The sequence below is a fragment of the Siphateles boraxobius genome, unplaced genomic scaffold, assembly GCF_051911475.1.
Source record: "Siphateles boraxobius isolate OS27281-9 unplaced genomic scaffold, OSU_SipBor_1 327, whole genome shotgun sequence".
NCBI classification, from domain to species: domain Eukaryota; kingdom Metazoa; phylum Chordata; class Actinopteri; order Cypriniformes; family Leuciscidae; genus Siphateles; species Siphateles boraxobius.
Genome location: NW_027508950.1, coordinates 23373 through 43428, shown reverse-complemented (window position 1 = coordinate 43428; position 20056 = coordinate 23373). Strand labels below are relative to the sequence as shown.

Here is a 20056-nt window from a genome sequence, read left to right as displayed (position 1 = left end):
CACAGGCTCTGTAGTAATATCCTAACAACACCACAACTTAACATTTATTTTATTTTATTTCCTTTATTTTTCCAGGAAGGTCCCATTGAGATTAAAAGAAATCCCTTCCTCCAGGGAGTCCTGGACAAGATGGCCACACTACAAATCACACACAAACACATATAAAACATTCCAGAAAGTCAGGGCACAACATTCATCATAAATCAAGTAAAACAACAGCATGATTCAATCATTGTATGCTGCAGTAAATTTTTTAATACATTCAAAGGAGGAATTGTTTCAGGAGGGACAGTAGCTTGAAATTCATTCCACAGCCATGGAGCATAGTAGGAGAAAGATGATTTACCATGCTCTGAATGTACCCTAGGTACTACTAATTTAATCCCATTAGATGATCTAGTGCTATAGTTCTTTCTACATAAACATAGAAGACTAGTAATGTAATTTGGAAGTCTACCCATCAATGTCTTTACAATAAATTCTAACATATGGGATTTCCTTCTTTGATATAAAGAGGACCAACCCAAATAGTTGTGCAGCAAACAATGATGAGTACGTGAACAAGAATTTGTTATAAAACGCAGTGCAGCATGATAAACGCCATCCAGCCTTTTCAATAAATATGTAGACGCATGCATGTAAACAACATCCCCATAGTCTAAAATAGGTAAAATAGTACTCTGTATTATTCTCTTTCTAGCTATAAAGGAAAAACATTTTTTTTCCCCGAAAAAGAAAACCCAGTGTTGGTTTAAGCCTTTTCACCAAGTAATTAATGTGAACATCAAAGGCTAACTTCTCATCGAGCCATATTCCTAAATATTTATAAGTTGGTACTCTTTCTATATGTAAACCCTCAATAGTCAGAATAGGCATAACAGTAGACATAGAACGGCTACGTGTAAAAAGAATATACTTCGTTTTATTTACATTTAAAACTAATTTTAGTTTCAACAAAGTAAGCTGAAAAGTATAAAAAGAATCCTTAAGAATTTCAATAGCCTGAGACACAGAGGATGCAGTGGAGTAAATAATTGTATCGTCAGCATAAAAATGTAGCTTTGCGGATTGTATTCCCTGCCCCAATTCATTAATAAAAATTGAAAAAAGAAGTGGTGCCAATAAAGAACCTTGCGGGACACCCTTCCTGACTATTACCATGGATGAGGTGTAATTATCTACAGCAACACATTGAGTTCTATCCGATAAATAATTTTTAAACCAACTCACAGCCGAATTATCGAGGCCAACACTTTTAAGCCTCCGTAACAGTAAAACATGATCCACTAAGTCAAACGCTTTTGTCAAATAAAAAAATAAGGCCGCACAATGTTGTCTATTATCGAGAGCAGTAATTAAATTGTAGCTTTGTAGTTTACGAACTTGGGACGGCAATACAGGGGCAAAAGAAAATAAATCTGATTCACTATTAGTCAACTCATCAGTTCTCTGTTCATCAAGGACCAAGGAATTGTCTGTTATCAAACCAGCTGAAATAAAATTACTATTAAACGTATTAACAATATCAGCCTTGTCTGTAATCAATCTTTGATTCAATTTTAAAACTTTTGGAAGATTAGTGGATGTATTTGATCCTATAAAAGATTTCGTTAATTTCCAAAATTTAGAAGGACAATTCATGTTATCATTAATCAGGTTTAAATAATACTGACTCTTCGAACTTTATATTAATTTTGTACACTTATTTTGTAATAATCTATATTGAGACCAGTCCTCCTCACCATTTGTTTTCTTTGCTTTAGACCAAGCCACGTTTCTTTGCTTAATAAGATTAGAGACGGATTGATTGAACCAAATATTATTTCTACCTCTCACCCGAAATCTACGTAAAGGAGCATGTTTATCACAAATTTCTAGAAAGATAGATTTGAAATAATCCCAAGCATCAACCACATCAGGTATAATTGAAACCAACTGTAAATCCCTATTATATACATCATGCAAAAAAGCCTGTACATTAAAATTTTTAAATTGACGTTTAAGATTTGAATTGAGAATTGAGATCCCCAACATGTGAGGCCTCCATCTTGAAGGTTTTTGTAGCAGGCCCCTCATCTGACCCCTTCCTGATGTTGGGTCCAGGTCTGTTAATAGCATGAGGCAATCCTTAGGTCGCTGGTTCAACTCCCGCTTGAAGGAGTTCTTTTTCACACATAAACTTTTCCTTGGCCCTGCTTCTCGACGAGGGCATCAGCGCTTGAGTTCGTAGTTCGCCATTTTACAATCACGGCCGCCGGTGGTGGGAAAAAACTCATTCCCTGACCGGGAATCGAACCCGGGCCGCGGCGGTGAGACCGCCGAATCCTAACCACTAGACCACCAGGGAAAGTCTGCTGACGACTTGCCCTCAAGCCTGGCTGTAGCCTTTACCCGATTTTGCAGCAAGACCACTAATACTTGTATTTTACTCCAGGAGAGGAGACATCACCGACCCTGGCAAACTGACAAACTGTCACAGACTCTGTAGGAATATCCTAACAACACCACAACTTGCCATGAAAACAAAAACAATAAGATCGCCAACCTGCATCTCGAAGGTTTTTAAAGCAGTTTTTTGCAGACGTCTGTGGCCCTGGATCCCAGTTCTTCCACCGAGAAACTGTCACAGGCTCTGTAGTAATATCCTAACAACACCACAACTTAACATTTATTTTATTTTATTTCCTTTATTTTTCCAGGAAGGTCCCATTGAGATTAAAAGAAATCCCTTCCTCCAGGGAGTCCTGGACAAGATGGCCACACTACAAATCACACACAAACACATATAAAACATTCCAGAAAGTCAGGGCACAACATTCATCATAAATCAAGTAAAACAACAGCATGATTCAATCATTGTATGCTGCAGTAAATTTTTTAATACATTCAAAGGAGGAATTGTTTCAGGAGGGACAGTAGCTTGAAATTCATTCCACAGCCATGGAGCATAGTAGGAGAAAGATGATTTACCATGCTCTGAATGTACCCTAGGTACTACTAATTTAATCCCATTAGATGATCTAGTGCTATAGTTCTTTCTACATAAACATAGAAGACTAGTAATGTAATTTGGAAGTCTACCCATCAATGTCTTTACAATAAATTCTAACATATGGGATTTCCTTCTTTGATATAAAGAGGACCAACCCAAATAGTTGTGCAGCAAACAATGATGAGTACGTGAACAAGAATTTGTTATAAAACGCAGTGCAGCATGATAAACGCCATCCAGCCTTTTCAATAAATATGTAGACGCATGCATGTAAACAACATCCCCATAGTCTAAAATAGGTAAAATAGTACTCTGTATTATTCTCTTTCTAGCTATAAAGGAAAAACATTTTTTTTCCCCGAAAAAGAAAACCCAGTGTTGGTTTAAGCCTTTTCACCAAGTAATTAATGTGAACATCAAAGGCTAACTTCTCATCGAGCCATATTCCTAAATATTTATAAGTTGGTACTCTTTCTATATGTAAACCCTCAATAGTCAGAATAGGCATAACAGTAGACATAGAACGGCTACGTGTAAAAAGAATATACTTCGTTTTATTTACATTTAAAACTAATTTTAGTTTCAACAAAGTAAGCTGAAAAGTATAAAAAGAATCCTTAAGAATTTCAATAGCCTGAGACACAGAGGATGCAGTGGAGTAAATAATTGTATCGTCAGCATAAAAATGTAGCTTTGCGGATTGTATTCCCTGCCCCAATTCATTAATAAAAATTGAAAAAAGAAGTGGTGCCAATAAAGAACCTTGCGGGACACCCTTCCTGACTATTACCATGGATGAGGTGTAATTATCTACAGCAACACATTGAGTTCTATCCGATAAATAATTTTTAAACCAACTCACAGCCGAATTATCGAGGCCAACACTTTTAAGCCTCCGTAACAGTAAAACATGATCCACTAAGTCAAACGCTTTTGTCAAATAAAAAAATAAGGCCGCACAATGTTGTCTATTATCGAGAGCAGTAATTAAATTGTAGCTTTGTAGTTTACGAACTTGGGACGGCAATACAGGGGCAAAAGAAAATAAATCTGATTCACTATTAGTCAACTCATCAGTTCTCTGTTCATCAAGGACCAAGGAATTGTCTGTTATCAAACCAGCTGAAATAAAATTACTATTAAACGTATTAACAATATCAGCCTTGTCTGTAATCAATCTTTGATTCAATTTTAAAACTTTTGGAAGATTAGTGGATGTATTTGATCCTATAAAAGATTTCGTTAATTTCCAAAATTTAGAAGGACAATTCATGTTATCATTAATCAGGTTTAAATAATACTGACTCTTCGAACTTTATATTAATTTTGTACACTTATTTTGTAATAATCTATATTGAGACCAGTCCTCCTCACCATTTGTTTTCTTTGCTTTAGACCAAGCCACGTTTCTTTGCTTAATAAGATTAGAGACGGATTGATTGAACCAAATATTATTTCTACCTCTCACCCGAAATCTACGTAAAGGAGCATGTTTATCACAAATTTCTAGAAAGATAGATTTGAAATAATCCCAAGCATCAACCACATCAGGTATAATTGAAACCAACTGTAAATCCCTATTATATACATCATGCAAAAAAGCCTGTACATTAAAATTTTTAAATTGACGTTTAAGATTTGAATTGAGAATTGAGATCCCCAACATGTGAGGCCTCCATCTTGAAGGTTTTTGTAGCAGGCCCCTCATCTGACCCCTTCCTGATGTTGGGTCCAGGTCTGTTAATAGCATGAGAAAAAGTAGATGTCATCACAGGCCTCTGCCCAGTCGAACACCAACACGTGCCGTGTAAGCTCACTTACACCTGATCAGTGGGCCAGTGGCGCAATGGATAACGCGTCTGACTACGGATCAGAAGATTATAGGTTCGACTCCTGGCTGGCTCGCTCTGCCTCTTATACTATGCTGTCAGCCCTTAGCCGTTTTCTTATCCCATAGTTTTTGTTATTATTATTATTGGATTGGTTGAGAAATATTAAAAATTGACAGTCCAACAATAGGCTGCTTTGTCAGTAGGATAACGGTTACCATACAATACTATGTGTCTTTTAAAATGCATTGCATGAGTACTGTCACAAGGACCTTGCTTTACGACCAGTTTGTAGTGTCTATTATACCATCGCAAAAATGGGAGGAAACTGAACCACTCGTGAGGCAAATGAGAGCTCCCTCTGTTGAGCCTGATGAAATTGAATTCAGTAAACAATCCCTTCGGATCATTCCCATGTTCTTAAAGGGGTCGGTCACACACTAAAATTAAAAGGGTCTGCTCCAGGCAGAAGGAAGATCCCATATGGTCTAGCGGTCAGGATTCCTGGTTTTCACCCAGGCGGCCCGGGTTCGACTCCCGGTATGGGAAGATCGGGTTGGCTTTGCATCACTTAATCGAAACAACCAGCAGTTTTAGCCAGTGGCGGAGATTCAGCAACCTGATATGTTGAGGTTCTGTCTCCAATCAGTGTGCCTTCGATAGCTCAGCTGGAAGAGCGGAGGACTGTAGGTGGCAAGTTGGCAATCCTTAGGTCGCTGGTTCAACTCCGGCTCGAAGGAGTTCTTTTTCACACATAAACTTTTCCTTGGCCCTGCTTCTCGACGAGGGTGTCAGCGCATAGAGTTCGTAGTTCGCCATTTTACAATCACGGCCGCCGGTGGTGGGCAAAAACTCATTCCCTGACCGGGAATCGAACCCGGGCCGCGGCGGTGAGAGCGCCGAATCCTAACCACTAGACCACCAGGGAAAGTCTGTTGACGACTTGCCCTCAAGCCTGACTGTGGCCTTTACCCGATTGTGCAGCAAGACCACTAATACTTGTATTTTACTCCAGGAGAGGAGACATCACCGACCCTGGCAAACTGACAAACTGTCACAGACTCTGTAGGAATATCCTAACAACACCACAACTTGCCATGAAAACAAAAACAATAAGATCGCCAACCTGCATCTCGAAGGTTTTTAAAGCAGTTTTTTGCAGACGTCTGTGGCCCTGGATCCCAGTTCTTCCACCGAGAAACTGTCACAGGCTCTGTAGTAATATCCTAACAACACCACAACTTAACATTTATTTTATTTTATTTCCTTTATTTTTCCAGGAAGGTCCCATTGAGATTAAAAGAAATCCCTTCCTCCAGGGAGTCCTGGACAAGATGGCCACACTACAAATCACACACAAACACATATAAAACATTCCAGAAAGTCAGGGCACAACATTCATCATAAATCAAGTAAAACAACAGCATGATTCAATCATTGTATGCTGCAGTAAATTTTTTAATACATTCAAAGGAGGAATTGTTTCAGGAGGGACAGTAGCTTGAAATTCATTCATCAGCCATGGAGCATAGTAGGAGAAAGATGATTTACCATGCTCTGAATGTACCCTAGGTACTACTAATTTAATCCCATTAGATGATCTAGTGCTATAGTTCTTTCTACATAAACATAGAAGACTAGTAATGTAATTTGGAAGTCTACCCATCAATGTCTTTACAATAAATTCTAACATATGGGATTTCCTTCTTTGATATAAAGAGGACCAACCCAAATAGTTGTGCAGCAAACAATGATGAGTACGTGAACAAGAATTTGTTATAAAACGCAGTGCAGCATGATAAACACCATCCAGCCTTTTCAATAAATATGTAGACGCATGCATGTAAACAACATCCCCATAGTCTAAAATAGGTAAAATAGTACTCTGTATTATTCTCTTTCTAGCTATAAAGGAAAAACATTTTTTTTTCCCGAAAAAGAAAACCCAGTCTTGGTTTAAGCCTTTTCACCAAGTAATTAATGTGAACATCAAAGGCTAACTTCTCATCGAGCCATATTCCTAAATATTTATAAGTTGGTACTCTTTCTATATGTAAACCCTCAATAGTCAGAATAGGCATAACAGTAGACATAGAACGGCTACGTGTAAAAAGAATATACTTCGTTTTATTTACATTTAAAACTAATTTTAGTTTCAACAAAGTAAGCTGAAAAGTATAAAAAGAATCCTTAAGAATTTCAATAGCCTGAGACACAGAGGATGCAGTGGAGTAAATAATTGTATCGTCAGCATAAAAATGTAGCTTTGCGGATTGTATTCTCTGCCCCAATTCATTAATAAAAATAGAAAAAAGAAATGGTGCCAATAAAGAACCTTGCGGGACACCCTTCCTGACTATTACCATGGATGAGGTGTAATTATCTACAGCAACACATTGAGTTCTATCCGATAAATAATTTTTAAACCAACTCACAGCCGAATTATCGAGGCCAACACTTTTAAGCCTCCGTAACAGTAAAACATGATCCACTGAGTCAAACGCTTTTGTCAAATAAAAAAATAAGGCCGCACAATGTTGTCTATTATCGAGAGCAGTAATTAAATCATGTAGTAGCTGTTATCGTACTATGGCCCGCTCTAAATCCTGACTGAAATGCGTTGTAAATATCATGACTAAGTAGATATTCTTTCATTTGATCATTTATAATAGATTCAAAAACTTTTGCTAAAACCGGTAATTTAGAAATCGGACGATAATTATTCAAATCGGAAGGATCGCCTCCTTTTAATAAAGGCATAACCATAGCCGATTTCCAAGATGGTGGAATTACATTAGTGGATAGACTCAAATTAAAAATCGATGCAATAGGTTCGGCAATAATATCTGCTGACAATTTTTAAAAAAATTGGTTCAATTTGGTCAGACCCACCTGATTTCTTACAGTCTAAATTTCGGAGTAGTTTACGAACTTGGGACGGCAATACAGGGGCAAAAGAAAATAAATCTGATTCATTATTAGTCAACTCATCAGTTCTCTGTTCATCAAGGACCAAGGAATTGTCTGTTATCAAACCAGCTGAAATAAAATTACTATTAAACGTATTAACAATATCAGCCTTGTCTGTAATCAATCTTTGATTCAATTTTAAAACTTTTGGAAGATTAGTGGATGTATTTGATCCTATAAAAGATTTCGTTAATTTCCAAAATTTAGAAGGACAATTCATGTTATCATTAATCAGGTTTAAATAATACTGACTCTTCGAACTTTATATTAATTTTGTACACTTATTTCGTAATAATCTATATTGAGACCAGTCCTCCTCACCATTTGTTTTCTTTGCTTTAGACCAAGCCACGTTTCTTTGCTTAATAAGATTAGAGACGGATTGATTGAACCAAATATTATTTCTACCTCTCACCCGAAATCTACGTAAAGGAGCATGTTTATCACAAATTTCTAGAAAGATAGATTTGAAATAATCCAAAGCATCAACCACATCAGGTATAATTGAAACCAACTGTAAATCACTATTATATAGATCATGCAAAAAAGCCTGTGCATTAAAATTTTTAAATTGACGTTTAAGATTTGAATTGAGAATTGAGATCCCCAACATGTGAGGCCTCCATCTTGAAGGTTTTTGTAGCAGGCCCCTCATCTGACCCCTTCCTGATGTTGGGTCCAGGTCTGTTAATAGCATGAGAAAAAGTAGATGTCATCACAGGCCTCTGCCCAGTCGAAAACCAACAGGTGCCGTGTAAGCTCACGGACACCTGATCAGGGGGCCAGTGGTGCAATGGATAACGCGTCTGACTACGGATCAGAAGATTCTAGGTTCGACTCCTGGCTGGCTCGCTCTGCCTCGTTTACTATGCTGTCAGCCCTTAGCCGTTTTATTAACCCATAGTTTTTGTTATTATTATTATTGGATTGGTTGAGAAATATTAAAAATTGACAGTCCAACAATAGGCTGCTTTGTCAGTAGGATAACGGTTACCATACAATACTATGCGTCTTTTAAAATGCATTGCATGAGTACTGTCACAAGGACATTGCTTTACGACCAGTTTGTACTGTCTATTATACCATCGCAAGAATGGGAGGAAACTGAGCCCCTCATGAGGCAAATGAGAGCTCCCTCTGTTGAGCCTGATGAAATTGAATTCAGTAAACAATCCCTTCGGATCATTCCCATGTTCTTAAAGGGGACGGTCACACACTAAAAGTAAAAGGGTCTGCTCCAGGCAGAAGGAAGATCCCATATGGTCTAGCGGTCAGGATTCCTGGTTTTCACCCAGGCGGTCCGGGTTCGACTCCCGGTATGGGAAGATCGGGTTGTCTTTGCATCACTTAATCGAAACAACCAGCATGTAAAGTTGCAAGTTGGCAAACCTTAGGTCGCTGGTTCAACTCCGGCTCGAAGGAGTTCTTTTTCACACATAAACTTTTCCTTGGCCCTGCTTCTCGACGAGGGTGTCAGCGCTTGAGTTCGTAGTTCGCCATTTTACAATCACGGCCGCCGGTGGTGGGCAAAAACTCATTCCCTGACCGGGAATCGAACCCTGGCCGTGGCGGTGAGAGCGCCGAATCCTAACCACTAGACCACCAGGGAAAGTCTGCTGACGGCTTGCAACAACACCACAACTTGCCATGAAAACAAAAACAATAAGATCGCCAACCTGCATCTCGAAGGTTTTTAAAGCAGTTTTTTGCAGACGTCTGTGGCCCTGGATCCCAGTTCTTCCACCGAGAAACTGTCACAGGCTCTGTAGTAATATCCTAACAACACCACAACTTAACATTTATTTTATTTTATTTCCTTTATTTTTCCAGGAAGGTCCCATTGAGATTAAAAGAAATCCCTTCCTCCAGGGAGTCCTGGACAAGATGGCCACACTACAAATCACACACAAACACATATAAAACATTCCAGAAAGTCAGGGCACAACATTCATCATAAATCAAGTAAAACAACAGCATGATTCAATCATTGTATGCTGCAGTAAATTTTTTAATACATTCAAAGGAGGAATTGTTTCAGGAGGGACAGTAGCTTGAAATTCATTCCACAGCCATGGAGCATAGTAGGAGAAAGATGATTTACCATGCTCTGAATGTACCCTAGGTACTACTAATTTAATCCCATTAGATGATCTAGTGCTATAGTTCTTTCTACATAAACATAGAAGACTAGTAATGTAATTTGGAAGTCTACCCATCAATGTCTTTACAATAAATTCTAACATATGGGATTTCCTTCTTTGATATAAAGAGGACCAACCCAAATAGTTGTGCAGCAAACAATGATGAGTACGTGAACAAGAATTTGTTATAAAACGCAGTGCAGCATGATAAACGCCATCCAGCCTTTTCAATAAATATGTAGACGCATGCATGTAAACAACATCACCATAGTCTAAAATAGGTAAAATAGTACTCTGTATTATTCTCTTTCTAGCTATAAAGGAAAAAATTTTTTTTTCCCGAAAAAGAAAACCCAGTCTTGGTTTAAGCCTTTTCACCAAGTAATTAATGTGAACATCAAAGGCTAACTTCTCATCGAGCCATATTCCTACATATTTATAAGTTGGTACTCTTTCTATATGTAAACCCTCAATAGTCAGAATAGGCATAACAGTAGACATAGAACGGCTACGTGTAAAAAGAATATACTTCGTTTTATTTACATTTAAAACTAATTTTAGTTTCAACAAAGTAAGCTGAAAAGTATAAAAAGAATCCTTAAGAATTTCAATAGCCTGAGACACAGAGGATGCAGTGGAGTAAATAATTGTATCGTCAGCATAAAAATGTAGCTTTGCGGATTGTATTCTCTGCCCCAATTCATTAATAAAAATAGAAAAAAGAAATGGTGCCAATAAAGAACCTTGCGGGACACCCTTCCTGACTATTACCATGGATGAGGTGTAATTATCTACAGCAACACATTGAGTTCTATCCGATAAATAACCGGTAATTTAGAAATCGGACGATAATTATTCAAATCGGAAGGATCGCCTCCTTTTAATAAAGGCATAACCATAGCCGATTTCCAAGATGGCGGAATTACATTAGTGGATAGACTCAAATTAAAAATCGATGCAATAGGTTCGGCAATAATATCTGCTGACAATTTTTAAAAAATTGGTTCAATTTGGTCAGACCCACCTGATTTCTTACAGTCTAAATTTCGGAGTAGTTTACGAACTTGGGACGGCAATACAGGGGCAAAAGAAAATAAATCTGATTCACTATTAGTCAACTCATCAGTTCTCTGTTCATCAAGGACCAAGGAATTGTCTGTTATCAAACCAGCTGAAATAAAATTACTATTAAACGTATTAACAATATCAGCCTTGTCTGTAATCAATCTTTGATTCAATTTTAAAACTTTTGGAAGATTAGTGGATGTATTTGATCCTATAAAAGATTTCGTTAATTTCCAAAATTTAGAAGGACAATTCATGTTATCATTAATCAGGTTTAAATAATAAACTGTCACAGACTCTGTAGGAATATCCTAACAACACCACAACTTGCCATGAAAACAAAAACAATAAGATCGCCAACATGTGAGGCCTGCATCTCGAAGGTTTTTAAAGCAGTTTTTTGCAGACGTCTGTGGCCCTGGATCCCAGTTCTTCCACTGAGAAACTGTCACAGGCTCTGTAGTAATATCCTAACAACACCACAACTTAACATTTATTTTATTTTATTTCCTTTATTTTTCCAGGAAGGTCCCATTGAGATTAAAAGAAATCTCTTCCTCCAGGGAGTCCTGGCCAAGATGGCCACACTACAAATCACACACAAACACATATAAAACATTGCAGAAAGTCAGGGCACAACATTCATCATAAATCAAGTAAAACAACAGCATGATTCAATCATTGTATGCTGCAGTAAATTTTTTAATACATTCAAAGGAGGAATTGTTTCAGGAGGGACAGTAGCTTGAAATTCATTCCACAGCCATGGAGCATAGTAGGAGAAAGATGATTTACCATGCTCTGAATGTACCCTAGGTACTACTAATTTAATCCCATTAGATGATCTAGTGCTATAGTTCTTTCTACATAAACATAGAAGACTAGTAATGTAATTTGGAAGTCTACCCATCAATGTCTTTACAATAAATTCTAACATATGGGATTTCCTTCTTTGATATAAAGAGGACCAACCCAAATAGTTGTGCAGCAAACAATGATGAGTACGTGAACAAGAATTTGTTATAAAACGCAGTGCAGCATGATAAACGCCATCCAGCCTTTTCAATAAATATGTAGACGCATGCATGTAAACAACATCACCATAGTCAAAAATAGGTAAAATAGTACTCTGTATTATTCTCTATCTAGCTATAAAGGAAAAAAAAATTTTTTCCCGAAAAAGAAAACCCAGTCTTGGTTTAAGCCTTTTCACCAAGTAATTAATGTGAACATCAAAGGCTAACTTCTCATCGAGCCATATTCCTAAATATTTATAAGTTGGTACTCTTTCTATATGTAAACCCTCAATAGTCAGAATAGGCATAACAGTAGACATAGAACGGCTACGTGTAAAAAGAATATACTTCGTTTTATTTACATTTAAAACTAATTTTAGTTTCAACAAAGTAAGCTGAAAAGTATAAAAAGAATCCTTAAGAATTTCAATAGCCTGAGACACAGAGGATGCAGTGGAGTAAATAATTGTATCGTCAGCATAAAAATGTAGCTTTGCGGATTTTATTCCCTGCCCCAATTCATTAATAAAAATAGAAAAAAGAAGTGGTGCCAATAAAGAACCTTGCGGGACACCCTTCCTGACTATTACCATGGATGAGGTGTAATTATCTACAGCAACACATTGAGTTCTATCCGATAAATAATTTTTAAACCAACTCACAGCCGAATTATCGAGGCCAACACTTTTAAGCCTCCGTAACAGTAAAACATGATCCACTAAGTCAAAAGCTTTTGTCAAATAAAAAAATAAGGCCGCACAATGTTGTCTATTATCGAGAGCAGTAATTAAATCATGTAGTATTGTAGTATCGAATTATTCAAATCGGAAGGATCGCCTCCTTTTAATAAAGGCATAACCATAGCCGATTTCCAAGATGGCGGAATTACATTAGTGGATAGACTCAAATTAAAAATCGATGCAATAGGTTCGGCAATAATATCTGCTGACAATTTTTAAAAAAATGGTTCAATTTGGTCAGACTCACCTGATTTCTTACAGTCTAAATTTCGGAGTAGTTTACGAACTTGGGACGGCAATACAGGGGCAAAAGAAAATAAATCTGATTCACTATTAGTCAACTCATCAGTTCTCTGTTCATCAAGGACCAAGGAATTGTCTGTTATCAAACCAGCTGATATGGTCTAGCGGTCAGGATTCCTGGTTTTCACCCAGGCGGCCCGGGTTCGACTCCCGGTATGGGAAGATCGGGTTGTCTTTGCATCACTTAATCGAAACAACCAGCATGTATGTCTGTAGCAGTTTTAGCCAGTGGCGGAGATTCAGCAACCTGATATGTTGAGGTTCTGTCCCCAATCAGTGTGCCTTCGATAGCTCAGCTGGAAGAGCGGAGGACTGTAGGTGGCAAGTTGGCAATCCTTAGGGCGCTGGTTCAACTCCGGCTCGAAGGAGTTCTTTTTCACACATAAACTTTTCCTTGGCCCTGCTTCTCGACGAGGGTGTTAGCGCTTGAGTTCGTATTTCGCCATTTTACAATCACGGCCGCCGGTGGTGGGCAAAAACTCATTCCCTGACCGGGAATCGAACCCGGGCCGCAGCGGTGAGAGCGCCGAATCCTAACCACTAGACCACCAGGGAAAGTCTGCTGACGACTTGCCCTCAAGCCTGGCTGTGGCCTTTACCCGATTTTGCAGCAAGACCACTAATACTTGTATTTTACTCCAGGAGAGGAGACGTCACCGACCCTGGCAAACTGACAAACTGTCACAGACTCTGTAGGAATATCCTAACAACACCACAACTTGCCATGAAAACAAAAACAATAAGATCGCCAACCTGCATCTCGAAGGTTTTTAAAGCAGTTTTTTGCAGACGTCTGTGGCCCTGGATCCCAGTTCTTCCACTGAGAAACTGTCACAGGCTCTGTAGTAATATCCTAACAACACCCCAATTTAACATTTATTTTATTTTATTTCCTTTATTTTTCCAGGAAGGTCCCATTGAGATTAAAAGAAATCCCTTCCTCCAGGGAGTCCTGGCCAAGATGGCCACACTACAAATCACACACAAACACATATAAAACATTCCAGAAAGTCAGGGCACAACATTCATCATAAATCAAGTAAAACAACAGCATGATTCAATCATTGTATGCTGCAGTAAATTTTTTAATACATTCAAAGGAGGAATTGTTTCAGGAGGGACAGTAGCTTGAAATTCATTCCACAGCCATGGAGCATAGTAGGAGAAAGATGATTTACCATGCTCTGAATGTACCCTAGGTACTACTAATTTAATCCCATTAGATGATCTAGTGCTATAGTTCTTTCTACATAAACATAGAAGACTAGTAATGTAATTTGGAAGTCTACCCATCAATGTCTTTACAATAAATTCTAACATATGGGATTTCCTTCTTTGATATAAAGAGGACCAACCCAAATAGTTGTGCAGCAAACAATGATGAGTATGTGAACAAGAATTTGTTATAAAACGCAGTGCAGCATGATAAACGCCATCCAGCCTTTTCAATAAATATGTAGACGCATGCATGTAAACAACATCACCATAGTCTAAAATAGGTAAAATAGTACTCTGTATTATTCTCTTTCTAGCTATAAAGGAAAAACATTTTTTTTTCCCGAAAAAGAAAACCCAGTCTTGGTTTAAGCCTTTTCACCAAGTAATTAATGTGAACATCAAAGGCTAACTTCTCATCGAGCCATATTCCTAAATATTTATAAGTTGGTACTCTTTCTATATGTAAACCCTCAATAGTCAGAATAGGCATAACAGTAGACATAGAACGGCTACGTGTAAAAAGAATATACTTCGTTTTATTTACATTTAAAACTAATTTTAGTTTCAACAAAGTAAGCTGAGAAGTATAAAAAGAATCCTTAACAATTTCAATAGCCTGAGACACAGAGGATGCAGTGGAGTAAATAATTGTATCGTCAGCATAAAAATGTAGCTTTGCGGATTGTATTCCCTGCCCCAATTCATTAATAAAAATAGAAAAAAGAAGTGGTGCCAATAAAGAACCTTGCGGGACACCCTTCCTGACTATTACCATGGATGAGGTGTAATTATCTACAACAACACATTGAGTTCTATCCGATAAATAATTTTTAAACCAACTCACAGCCGAATTATCGAGGCCAACACTTTTAAGCCTCCGTAACAGTAAAACATGATCCACTAAGTCAAACGCTTTTGTCAAATAAAAAAATAAGGCCGCACAATGTTGTCTATTATCGAGAGCAGTAATTAAATCATGTAGTAGCTGTTATCGTACTATGGCCCGCTCTAAATCCTGACTGAAATGCGTTGTAAATATCATGACTAAGTAGATATTCTTTCATTTGATCATTTATAATAGATTCAAAAACTTTTGCTAAAACCGGTAATTTAGAAATCGGACGATAATTATTCAAATCGGAAGGATCGCCTCCTTTTAATAAAGGCATAACCATAGCCGATTTCCAAGATGGTGGAATTACATTAGTGGATAGACTCAAATTAAAAATCGATGCAATAGGTTCGGCAATAATATCTGCTGACAATTTTTAAAAAATTGGTTCAATTTGGTCAGACCCACCTGATTTCTTACAGTCTAAATTTCGGAGTAGTTTACGAACTTGGGACGGCAATACAGGGGCAAAAGAAAATAAATCTTATTCACTATTAGTCAACTCATCAGTTCTCTGTTCATCAAGGACCAAGGAATTGTCTGTTATCAAACCAGCTGAAATAAAATTACTATTAAACGTATTAACAATATCAGCATTGTCTGTAATCAATCTTTGATTCAATTTTAAAACTTTTGGAAGATTAGTGGATGTATTTGATCCTATAAAAGATTTCGTTAATTTCCAAAATTTAGAAGGACAATTCATGTTATCATTAATCAGGTTTAAATAATACTGACTCTTTGAACTTTATATTAATTTTGTACACTTATTTCGTAATAATCTATATTGAGACCAGTCCTCCTCACCATTTGTTTTCTTTGCTTTAGACCAAGCCACGTTTCTTTGCTTAATAAGATTAGAGACGGATTGATTGAACCAAATATTATTTCTACCTCTCACCCGAAATCTACGTAAAGGAGCATGTTTATCACAAATTTCTAGAAAAATAGATTTGAAATAATCCCAGGCATCAACCACATCAGGTATAATTGAAACCAACTGTAAAGCACTATTATATACATCATGCAAAAAAGCCTGTACATTAAAATTTTTAAATTGACGTTTAAGATTTGAATTGAGAATTGAGATCCCCAACATGTGAGGCCTCCATCTTGAAGGTTTTTGTAGCAGGCCCCTCATCTGACCCCTTCCTGATGTTGGGTCCAGGTCTGTTAATAGCATGAGAAAAAGTAGATGTCATCACAGGCCTCTGCCCAGTCGAACACCAACACGTGTCGTGTAAGCTCACGGACACCTGATCAGTGGGCCAGTGGCGCAATGGATAACGCGTCTGACTACGGATCAGAAGATTCTAGGTTCGACTCCTGGCTGGCTCGCTCTGCCTCTTATACTATGCTGTCAGCCCTTAGCCGTTTTCTTATCCCATAGTTTTTGTTATTATTATTATTGGATTGGTTGAGAAATATTAAAAATTGACAGTCCAACAATAGGCTGCTTTGTCAGTAGGATAACGGTTACCATACAATACTATGCGTCTTTTAAAATGCATTGCATGAGTACTGTCACAAGGACCTTGCTTTACGACCAGTTTGTAGTGTCTATTATACCATCGCAAGAATGGGAGGAATTAGGAAATAGGATGCAGTGGAGTAAATAATTGTATCGTCAGCATAAAAATGTAGCTTTGCGGATTGCATTCCCTGCCCCAATTCATTAATAAAAATAGAAAAAAGAAGTGGTGCCAATAAAGAACCTTGCGGGACACCCTTCCTGACTATTACCATGGATGAGGTGTAATTATCTACAGCAACACATTGAGTTCTATCCGATAAATAATTTTTAAACCAACTCACAGCCGAATTATCGAGGCCAACACTTTTAAGCCTCCGTAACAGTAAAACATGATCCACTAAGTCAAACGCTTTTGTCAAATCAAAAAATAAGGCCGCACAATGTTGTCTATTATCGAGAGCAGTAATTAAATCATGTAGTAGCTGTTATCGTACTATGGCCCGCTCTAAATCCTGACTGAAATGCGTTGTAAATATCATGACTAAGTAGATATTCTTTCATTTGATCATTTATAATAGATTCAAAAACTTTTGCTAAAACCGGTAATTTAGAAATCGGACGATAATTATTCAAATCGGAAGGATCGCCTCCTTTTAATAAAGGCATAACCATAGCCGATTTCCAAGATGGCGGAATTACATTAGTGGATAGACTCAAATTAAAAATCGATGCAATAGGTTCGGCAATAATATCTGCTGACAATTTTTTAAAAAAATGGTTCAATTTGGTCAGACTCACCTGATTTCTTACAGTCTAAATTTCGGAGTAGTTTACGAACTTGGGACGGCAATACAGGGGCAAAAGAAAATAAATCTGATTCACTATTAGTCAACTCATCAGTTCTCTGTTCATCAAGGACCAAGGAATTGTCTGTTATCAAACCAGCTGAAATAAAATTACTATTAAACGTATTAACAATATCAGCCTTGTCTGTAATCAATCTTTGATTCAATTTTAAAACTTTTGGAAGATTAGTGGATGTATTTGATCCTATAAAAGATTTCGTTAATTTCCAAAATTTAGAAGGACAATTCATGTTATCATTAATCAGGTTTAAATAATACTGACTCTTCGAACTTTATATTAATTTTGTACACTTATTTCGTAAAATCTATATTGAGACCAGTCCTCCTCACCATTTGTTTTCTTTGCTTTAGACCAAGCCACGTTTCTTTGCTTAATAAGATTAGAGACGGATTGATTGAACCAAATATTATTTCTACCTCTCACCCGAAATCTACGTAAAGGAGCATGTTTATCACAAATTTCTAGAAAGATAGATTTGAAATAATCCCAAGCATCAACCACATCAGGTATAATTGAAACCAACTGTAAATCACTATTATATACATCATGCAAAAAAGCCTGTACATTAAAATTTTTAAATTGACGTTTAAGATTTGAATTGAGAATTGAGATCCCCAACATGTGAGGCCTCCATCTTGAAGGTTTTTGTAGCAGGCCCCTCATCTGACCCCTTCCTGATGTTGGGTCCAGGTCTGTTAATAGCATGAGAAAAAGTAGATGTCATCACAGGCCTCTGCCCAGTCGAACACCAACACGTGCCGTGTAAGCTCACGGACACCTGATCAGTGGGCCAGTGGCGCAATGGATAACGCGTCTGACTACGGATCAGAAGATTCTAGGTTCGACTCCTGGCTGGCTCGCTCTGCCTCTTATACTATGCTGTAAGCCCTTAGCCGTTTTCTTATCCCATAGTTTTTGTTATTATTATTATTGGATTGGTTGAGAAATATTAAAAATTGACAGTCCAACAATAGGCTGCTTTGTCAGTAGGATAACGGTTACCATACAATACTATGCGTCTTTTAAAATGCATTGCATGAGTACTGTCACAAGGACCTTGCTTTACGACCAGTTTGTAGTGTCTATTATACCATCGCAAGAATGGGAGGAAACTGAACCCCTCGTGAGGCAAATGAGAGCTCCCTCTGTTGAGCCTGATGAAATTGAATTCAGTAAACAATCCCTTCGGATCATTCCCATGTTCTTAAAGGGGTCGGTCACACACTAAAATTAAAAGGGTCTGCTCCAGGCCGAAGGAAGATCCCATATGGTCTAGCGGTCAGGATTCCTTGTTTTCACCCAGGCGGCCCGGGTTCGACTCCCGGTATGGGAAGATCGGATTGTCTTTGCATCACTTAATCGAAACAACCAGCATGTATGTCTGTAGCAGTTTTAGCCAGTGGCGGAGATTCAGCCACCTGATATGTTGAGGTTCTGTCCCCAATCAGTGTGCCTTCGATAGCTCAGCTGGAAGAGCGGAGGACTGTAGGTGGCAAGTTGGCAATCCTTAGGTCGCTGGTTCAACTCCGGCTCGAAGGAGTTCTTTTTCACACATAAACTTTTCCTTGGCCCTGCTTCTCGACGAGGGCGTCAGCGCTTGAGTTCGTAGTTCGCCATTTTACAATCACGGCCGCCGGTGGTGGGCAAAAACTCATTCCCTGACCGGGAATCGAACCCGGACCGCGGCGGTGAGAGCGCCGAATCCTAACCACTAGACCATCAGGGAAAGTCTGCTGACGACTTGCCCTCAAGCCTGGCTGTGGCCTTTACCAGATTTTGCAGCAAGACCACTAATACTTGTATTTTACTCCAGGAGAGGAGACGTCACCGACCCTGGCAAACAGACAAACTGTCACAGACTCTGTAGGAATATCCTAACAACACCACAACTTGCCATGAAAACAAAAACAATAAGATCGCCAACCTGCATCTCGAAGGTTTTTAAAGCAGTTTTTTGCAGACGTCTGTGGCCCTGGATCCCAGTTCTTCCACTGAGAAACTGTCACAGGCTCTGTAGTAATATCCTAACAACACCACAACTTAACATTTATTTTATTTTATTTCCTTTATTTTTCCAGGAAGGTCCCATTGAGATTAAAAGAAATCTCTTCCTCCAGGGAGTCCTGGCCAAGATGGCCACACTACAAATCACACACAAACACATATAAAACATTCCAGAAAGTCAGGGCACAACATTCATCATAAATCAAGTAAAACAACAGTATGATTCAATCATTGTATGCTGCAGTAAATTTTTTAATACATTCAAAGGAGGAATTGTTTCAGGAGGGACAGTAGCTTGAAATTCATTCCACAGCCATGTAGGATAGTAGGAGAAAGATGATTTACCATGCTCTGAATGTACCCTAGGTACTACTAATTTAATCCCATTAGATGATGACTAGTGCTATAGTTCTTTCTACATAAACATAGAAGACTAGTAATGTAATTTGGAAGTCTACCCATCAATGTCTTTACAATAAATTCTAACATATGGGATTTCCTTCTTTGATATAAAGAGGACCAACCCAAATAGTTGTGCAGCAAAC

At 38.0% G+C, this 20056-nt stretch overlaps 15 non-coding genes across 15 annotated transcripts; 10 read left to right on the top strand and 5 right to left on the bottom strand.

The window, feature by feature from the left end:
• Positions 1 to 2275: 2275 nt before the first annotated feature.
• Positions 2276 to 2347, bottom strand: trnae-cuc (transfer RNA glutamic acid (anticodon CUC)). Its single transcript has one exon. It is a non-coding gene; the product is annotated as a tRNA-Glu (tRNA).
• Positions 2348 to 4824: 2477 nt separating this feature from the next.
• trnar-acg (transfer RNA arginine (anticodon ACG)) lies at positions 4825 to 4897 on the top strand. The gene has a single exon. It is a non-coding gene; the product is annotated as a tRNA-Arg (tRNA).
• A 401-nt stretch (positions 4898 to 5298) lies between these two features.
• On the top strand, positions 5299 to 5370 carry trnae-uuc (transfer RNA glutamic acid (anticodon UUC)). Its single transcript has one exon. It is a non-coding gene; the product is annotated as a tRNA-Glu (tRNA).
• A 104-nt stretch (positions 5371 to 5474) lies between these two features.
• On the top strand, positions 5475 to 5561 carry trnay-gua (transfer RNA tyrosine (anticodon GUA)). Its single transcript is given in 2 exon segments — positions 5475 to 5511; positions 5526 to 5561. It is a non-coding gene; the product is annotated as a tRNA-Tyr (tRNA).
• A 116-nt stretch (positions 5562 to 5677) lies between these two features.
• trnae-cuc (transfer RNA glutamic acid (anticodon CUC)) lies at positions 5678 to 5749 on the bottom strand. The gene has a single exon. It is a non-coding gene; the product is annotated as a tRNA-Glu (tRNA).
• Positions 5750 to 8570: 2821 nt separating this feature from the next.
• On the top strand, positions 8571 to 8643 carry trnar-acg (transfer RNA arginine (anticodon ACG)). Its single transcript has one exon. It is a non-coding gene; the product is annotated as a tRNA-Arg (tRNA).
• A 401-nt stretch (positions 8644 to 9044) lies between these two features.
• On the top strand, positions 9045 to 9116 carry trnae-uuc (transfer RNA glutamic acid (anticodon UUC)). Its single transcript has one exon. It is a non-coding gene; the product is annotated as a tRNA-Glu (tRNA).
• A 212-nt stretch (positions 9117 to 9328) lies between these two features.
• On the bottom strand, positions 9329 to 9400 carry trnae-cuc (transfer RNA glutamic acid (anticodon CUC)). Its single transcript has one exon. It is a non-coding gene; the product is annotated as a tRNA-Glu (tRNA).
• A 3937-nt stretch (positions 9401 to 13337) lies between these two features.
• On the top strand, positions 13338 to 13424 carry trnay-gua (transfer RNA tyrosine (anticodon GUA)). The gene is given in 2 exon segments: positions 13338 to 13374; positions 13389 to 13424. It is a non-coding gene; the product is annotated as a tRNA-Tyr (tRNA).
• Positions 13425 to 13539: 115 nt separating this feature from the next.
• On the bottom strand, positions 13540 to 13611 carry trnae-cuc (transfer RNA glutamic acid (anticodon CUC)). Its single transcript has one exon. It is a non-coding gene; the product is annotated as a tRNA-Glu (tRNA).
• Positions 13612 to 16431: 2820 nt separating this feature from the next.
• On the top strand, positions 16432 to 16504 carry trnar-acg (transfer RNA arginine (anticodon ACG)). Its single transcript has one exon. It is a non-coding gene; the product is annotated as a tRNA-Arg (tRNA).
• Positions 16505 to 18294: 1790 nt separating this feature from the next.
• trnar-acg (transfer RNA arginine (anticodon ACG)) lies at positions 18295 to 18367 on the top strand. Its single transcript has one exon. It is a non-coding gene; the product is annotated as a tRNA-Arg (tRNA).
• A 401-nt stretch (positions 18368 to 18768) lies between these two features.
• trnae-uuc (transfer RNA glutamic acid (anticodon UUC)) lies at positions 18769 to 18840 on the top strand. Its single transcript has one exon. It is a non-coding gene; the product is annotated as a tRNA-Glu (tRNA).
• Positions 18841 to 18959: 119 nt separating this feature from the next.
• trnay-gua (transfer RNA tyrosine (anticodon GUA)) lies at positions 18960 to 19046 on the top strand. The gene is given in 2 exon segments: positions 18960 to 18996; positions 19011 to 19046. It is a non-coding gene; the product is annotated as a tRNA-Tyr (tRNA).
• Positions 19047 to 19161: 115 nt separating this feature from the next.
• On the bottom strand, positions 19162 to 19233 carry trnae-cuc (transfer RNA glutamic acid (anticodon CUC)). Its single transcript has one exon. It is a non-coding gene; the product is annotated as a tRNA-Glu (tRNA).
• Between the last annotated feature and the right edge of the window lie 823 nt (positions 19234 to 20056).